This window comes from Peromyscus eremicus, chromosome 1 (genome assembly GCF_949786415.1).
Source record: "Peromyscus eremicus chromosome 1, PerEre_H2_v1, whole genome shotgun sequence".
Classification (NCBI taxonomy): domain Eukaryota; kingdom Metazoa; phylum Chordata; class Mammalia; order Rodentia; family Cricetidae; genus Peromyscus; species Peromyscus eremicus.
The window spans coordinates 187,282,402-187,289,287 of record NC_081416.1 but is presented as its reverse complement, the minus strand read 5'-3'; positions in this window follow the sequence as shown (position 1 = coordinate 187,289,287).

Sequence of the window (6,886 nt, the reverse complement as noted above, 5' to 3'; positions counted from 1 at the left end):
TTAAAAACTTGATTATTTATGACTGGCTATTTACTTATGTTCTCTAACAGTCTACAATAAGTAGTCTTAAAAACAATGATTTTAAATAGAAGCTCTTCTATCATCAAATATGGGTTCAGTAAAGAAACAAAAATAAAATATTAATATAAGACATACATATGAATCAGTTTATCCAAATAGCTTGAGCTTAATAAACTTAGCAAAGGCAAGGAGGCTAGGCATACATCATTTTTTAAATAATTTATTCATTTTTAATGTGCATTGGTGTTTTGCCTGCTTGTCTATCTGTGGGAGGATGCCAGACCTCCTGGAGCCTGAGTTCCAGACAGCAGTGAGCTGCCATGTGGGTGCTGAGAATTGAACCCGGGTCTTCTGGATGAGCAGCCAGAGCTCTTAACCACTGAGCCATCTCTCCAGCCCATAGGCATAAATTCTTAAGCCTCACTGGTTTTTAACTTTCTCAATGCTATTTCATAACTACTGTTTTGCCATTGTTGAATCTCTATGCGAACATCGGACATTCAGGTAGTCCTAGGCTACCCCTGTAAAAAGATTTTTTCAATTCCCAAAGGGTCACAATTTATGGAGTCAGAAGCTGTTCTAAGCCCTTTGTCAAACTGCTTAGGTTACTGTCTTGCTGCATCAAAAGAAATGAACATCCCAGTTTCTGGTTAGTATTTGGAGCTTATGGCTGTGACCCTAATTTTTATCCTTTTATTCTAAGTCCAAATACTAACAATATAGAGCATTTTATGAACTGAAAATGTCCCATAGACTTATAAACTTAAATATTTTAAAAACTGTTCTTCTCAAATGTTTTCTGCAATATCAACAATAAAGTACTTTCTTTTACTTTAAGAGAAAGAAAACAGGGCAAAACCACAATCTTTATACAGATAAAGTAAAACCAAGCTCCAGATTGCAAACAATCCCAAAGTTCAATATCTGGGATTCATTTATGATTCTTCTGGTTTTTTACTTAGAGGCTTGGATGATTTCTTTGGTCCTACCTTTGGAAGGATATATATAGCCTCCCTTCTAGTTTCCAGACTGCCCCATTTCATAATGACTGGTGCTTCTGGTGATCTCACCTGGCACTGACATTTCTAAAACTGCTAAGGTCCACAACTGCAACTAGACCCTTTTTAGGACTGTTGCTCTGCCATACATTTGTAGACCTCAGCTGTTTCCTATAATCCCTTCATGTCTTTAAAACTATTATTATCTTATTAAATGAGTAAATCTTAAATTACAAAGTTTAGCTGCCAAAGCAAGGTAAATTCTTGTGTACAAAAGCATTGAAGTGTGGCTTTAATATTTATCAAATATCTTATTTATTAAAAATATATAGCCATCTATTTAAATTCTCTAGAAGCTTGCTGTTGAACATTTCATAAAGACATAAATACTTAGGCATATATCTCTAAGTTAGCTTTTGTTAACCTTAATAGATCTTTAAAACCTTAGTAAAAAATGGCTGTCAGCCATGTGACTGCCCATGAGGACACCAGCCAAGATGGAGCAAAGCCAGGTGGTTGCTGTTTAAAGCATGATTTCCTAAACAATAATTACTTCCACACATATACCCAATTGGATCCGAGTTGCATACACATACGTACTGTGAAAGCTTGCTTACATTTACACAAATAGTGAAATCCAAGTCACATACATGTCCACATACACACACACATATATATCTCCATCTTTAACATAAACAATTTGTAGTAAAGAACATCAGCTAATTTTAAAATGAAAACCAACCAGAATTAACTTTCAAATTCAGTATTTGCAGATATAAGAAACCACAATAAACATAGTTCATATCACATCCCCTCTGACTTTCTGCAACCTTCCATGTACCCTCAGTCCATTCCTTTGATCCCTCTGACATTTTCTTCAGACAAATTCTGCTTTGCCTTTCCTGTTTTCAAACATAGAAACTCTTACCACAGTCTTGTGATTTTCCTCACTAGTCTAGAATATATTGTAAAGCAACAAAATTTTGAATAAGAATAGAAATACATACATATACTGTAACAAGAATAACTCTGAATTTGCATCAGCACTGTGCCTCAGAAAAGAAACTGTTGGTGAGCATTATAACATAGCCATTGTAGCTTAGCAACCACAGGCAGTGACATTCCTTTCTACGCTTGGAGCTAAAGCTCTGTCAGATTTAGCCCCAGGGCAGGTCTTGGGAGCCCCAACCATCAGCTTTGGAGAGGAACAAGACCAGGGAGTCATGCACCATAGGGACAGAAGATCGCTGTTACTCTCAGATTTTCAAGTGCACAAGAATGGCAGACTGGAAGGGACTCCCTGTCCCCGGCTGGGCCCACAGACCTGTAGGCCACTTCTCAGCTGCCACACTGGAGGGGCAGTCAGTTCTCCACTAGCTCCCAGCAGGTTCAGGCACACTCTGAGTTCCTCCAGGGCCCTGCTGGATCCTGCCAGCTCTGCCCCATGGCTTTCCGCACGTGGCCAATACAGAACCCTCTGGCCATGCCTGGGCCACACGGTGTCCACTGCCCACCCTAGCACACGGCCATTCCTAGTCCCCATGCAGCCTCTGAGATGACCTGGCTGCCACCTGTGCCATGCTGCAAAGCCTCCACCTCATGACTCCCTGAGCAAGCAGGGACCTGTCCAGAAAGAGCCTCCTCTGGGCCCTGTGGTGCTCATAGCCCGCCAGCCCATTTAGTGGCGCCTGGGGTCCCTGCAGTTGCCCCTGGGCCACACAGCCTGCCAAACTCATAGCAGTGCCTTCCCCGCCCACAGCCCATGCTTCTATTCAAGCTTTAAATGGCATTCCACATTCTCCTTTATTTTGGATCATTGTGTGGACACCTGGTCATATTCTGTTGCTTCGGTGTTTTCATGTGGTTTGACATTGTTCTCTAACAGGTTTCTGTGGTGGTAGTTTGTGTATGCTCTTACAAATAAAGCTTGCCTGAAGATCAGAGGGTAAAGCCAGGCACGAGTTAGCCATAGAGGCCAGGCAGTGGTGGCACGTACCTTTAATCCCAGCATTCGGGAGGCAGAGATGACAGATCTTTGTGAGTTCAAGGCCACCCTGGGCTCCACAAGATTGATCTAGTCTAAAAGAGAAACAAAGTCAGGCAGTGGTGACACACACCTTTAATACCAGCAATTGGGATCTCATGCCATTGCTCCCAGTACTGGGGAGGCACACATGCCTTTAATCCCAGCACTAGGGAGGTTGAGATAGGAAGTGGAATGGCCAGGCAGAGAAAGGAATATAATGTGGAAGGAGACAGGAGCTCAGCACTCTTTCACTCAGAGGATCTCACAGAGGTAAGAACTAAGGACTGGTTACACTGCTTCTCTGATCTTTCAGCTTTCACCCTGATATCTGACACTGGGTTTTTATTAATAAGAACAATTAGGATTTGGGTTACAGCTTTCAGCATTAATTTTTTCCTTTTCTTTTTGATCGCTTATATGAAAGGTCAGCAAGTCATCTATTCCTTCTTCCTGAAAGAGAAGCTCACTGAAAAGAAACAGAAAGAAATGGCCGATTCTCCAGTAAGCATTTCCGAGGTCAGTGGTCATGCCTACTTTTCTAGAAATGTTATATGTTCAGACATTGCAAGCCTTTAATTTTCTGCTGCTGATAATAGTTTAAATTTTATTATGACAAATGCTCCAAACAAGAAATCAACAACAACAACAAAAAACCTCACACATTTAAATTAACCAGACCCAAATACTGGTCAAATCAATGTACTTTTGTGTAGTTAGAGTAGTCATTGTAAACAGAAGTTCTGGAGTCTTACAAAAGGGGTTTTATGTTTATAATTGAATATATTTTTATCAACTTATCAGGAAAAAAGTAACTGTGATAGAATTAGAGCTAGAGAAGCACTTAGCTTTATGTCCTTTTTCATAACTTGTGTTCATTACCTGTATTCAGTCTTACCTCAACCCTGATAATTATCCCTCCTTGTTCTCTTTTCTCCATTTTCTGCTGTGCTCTGGTGTTTATTGTTTCTCACATACACATACTATTAGCTAGTTTCTGCATGTGAGGAAAAATTTGATTTCTTCTTTCTGACACTGTGTGACCTAACTTAATATTCCACATTCTAAGCCTAACCATTTTCCTGCAATTTTTACTGCAATTTTTTTCTTCAGGTGAGTGGCATTCCACTTTATGTGTGTACTATCTTCATTATAATTAGATTGGTTCTAATACTTTGCCATGTTGAAGGCAGTGGCAGTGAATATGTGGTTAAATATCTCTGTATTAGGGTGTGGAGATTTCCAGTTATGTTCATAGGGGTGCCATTGCTGGTTCATACATTAATTCCAACTTCAATTTTTTCCTTTAGAATTATTTTACTAAATCATAAATGTACTACAGCCTCTTACCTCTATATATGCACTTAAATTTTTAATGGAAAAATATTATCTCTTATTGTACCATGATTCAGGCTAATAACTTTTCAAAACTTTTGAGAAAAACCTTAAGAAAAGTTTCTCATGTCACCTAAAACTTACAAATTTAACATTATCAAAGACCACAAGAAAGAAACAACAATTAAAAGGCTAAGAAACTGTCTCAAAGGCATTTTTATAATCCTTCCTCCATAATAAGGTAATGTTATTAAATAATCCAATCCATTCAAAATGGCTCTCTGAGCTTTTTGAGCATACTGCCTATGGTGGGACTGTAAGTAAATTGCAAAATTCTGGATTTGGTATCCCGGGTTTCAGCACAAAAATGTTAGTAAATTGAAGGCTGAAACTGCAAGAAAACAGTTCAGCCCTAGAGGGCGAGATATGCCAAACACCTCAAGCTACTTAGAACAAGAGCTCTGCCCTGAAGGTGTCCTAGACACCTGGAGCTGTTTAGCACAGCTGTGATGACTGAACTGGAGACAGTTCAACCCTAGAGAGTGAGGTATCCTGGACACCTCCAGCTACTAAGAACAAGAGCTCTCCCTGAGGGAGTCCCGGACACCTGGAGCTGTTTCACACAGCTGTGATGACTAAACTGGAGACAGTTTAGCCCTAGAGAGCAAGGTATCCCAGACACTTCAAGCTGTTCCGCACAACTCTGATGGCTGGGACTGCAAAGTATATAGCCCAACCTTGGAAAGGAAGGTTTTCCGATATCTTGGGAGAGTCAGGCCTGGAACTGCTTCAGCAAGGAAGGGTATCCTGACTCTTTGGGAAGGTCAGGATATACCTGGTATGATGGTATGATGGGGGATGGTTTCCCGGCAGGACACAGCAATCCTGCTCCTCTCCTGAAGAGCCACAGTCTCTGGCTCAGTGTTACCAGCTCTTTCTCGCTCAGTACACTATGGGACATCCCAGCAAAGTTCTTCTGTTCAGCTCCTTCTTGCTCAGTCTACCATGGGACATACCAGCAAGGTTTTACTTTTCAGCTCCCCCTTGCTCAGTCCACCATGGGACGTTCCAGCAAGGTGCTTCAGTTCAGATGGCAATGAAGGTCTTCACCGAATACTCTTTTGAGAAAGAGGTTTATTTGGGAAGGAGCAGTCCAGGAGAGTAGCTGCCTCTACCACGGTGGAGAGAACAGATCACAACTGACCAGGCAGGGCGGTTTATATACAATGTCTAGGGGGCAGAATCAACTGTGATTGGTTAGTTTATTTTCTGCCCAGGGATTGGCCAATTTTGTGAACAGTGGCAGAGATAGGCTCGATTTCAGGGCCAAACTCTGTTTCTTTCACTGGCCTTTCTTGGCTTTTTGACACTGCCTCTAAGGCCAGGGCACATATCTTTCACTGACTCTAATTCTAGGGGCCAAGAGTGTTATTTTGGTACTAGTTTCAGAGTCAGGGCATATTTCCTGGGTTCTGGGTTTGGGGATAAAGTGTTCATTTCTCTGGCTCAGGTCCCAAACACAGACTGTGTTTCTATCCCTGGTCCTGGATTCTACAGTCCTGCTCTGTGATTGGTTGATTTCACAACTCAGTTGGACAGGGGCAGTGATGGCGCTGATCTGAGCTAAACTGTGTTTCTCTCACTGGCATTACTTAGCTTTTTGACACTACCTCTAAGGCCAGGGCACATTTCATTTACTGACTCTCATTCTAGGGGCCAAGAGTGTTTCTTTGGTACAGGTTTTAGAGTCAGGGCATATTTCCTTGGTTCATTTCTCTGGCCAAAGTCCAAAACACAAGCTGTGTTTCTTTCCCTAGTCCTGAACCCTAGGGCCAGGAATCTGCTGTCCTGCTCTGTGATTGGTTGATTTCACAAGTCAGTTGGACAGGAACAGAGATGGCTCTGATCTGAGCTAAACTATGTTTTTCTCACTGGCTTTATCTGAGCCATCCGTCCCTAATTCTGGGCTCCAGGGTCAGGGTGGGTTTCTCTAGCCAGCCCTTTTTCACTACAGTGAAAACTTACACCGCCTTGTTGCGGGGGAAGGAGCTTGGACCTGCCTCATCTGACAGTGTCAGGCTCTGCTGACTCCCCATGGGAGGCCTAGTCTGGAGGAGGTGGGAATGGGGGGTGGGTTGGGGGTAAAGACTGGAAAGGGAGGAGAGAGGGGAGTGAAATCTAGGGTTGGTATGTAAAATCACTAGAAATATTCTTAATAATAATATTAAAAGAATATTCTAGTAGAATATTTGAATTTATGTGTTGATATTTGCAAACACAGTTCTCTTTGGTATGGTAGAAAGGACATAGCTCTTTAAGTTTACATTCATGCACACTGACTTCCATGTTAATCCCCTTCCCTATTCAAGAGAATGGCATATAGGACTAGGGATTTGGCATGCCCAGAGAGCTTTTAGATATCAGTCTTGAAAGAAAAACCTGCAATGTAATTAAATCCAAAATTATCATTTTTGTGATTTCCACAGATAAGATTGTAAACATTCACATT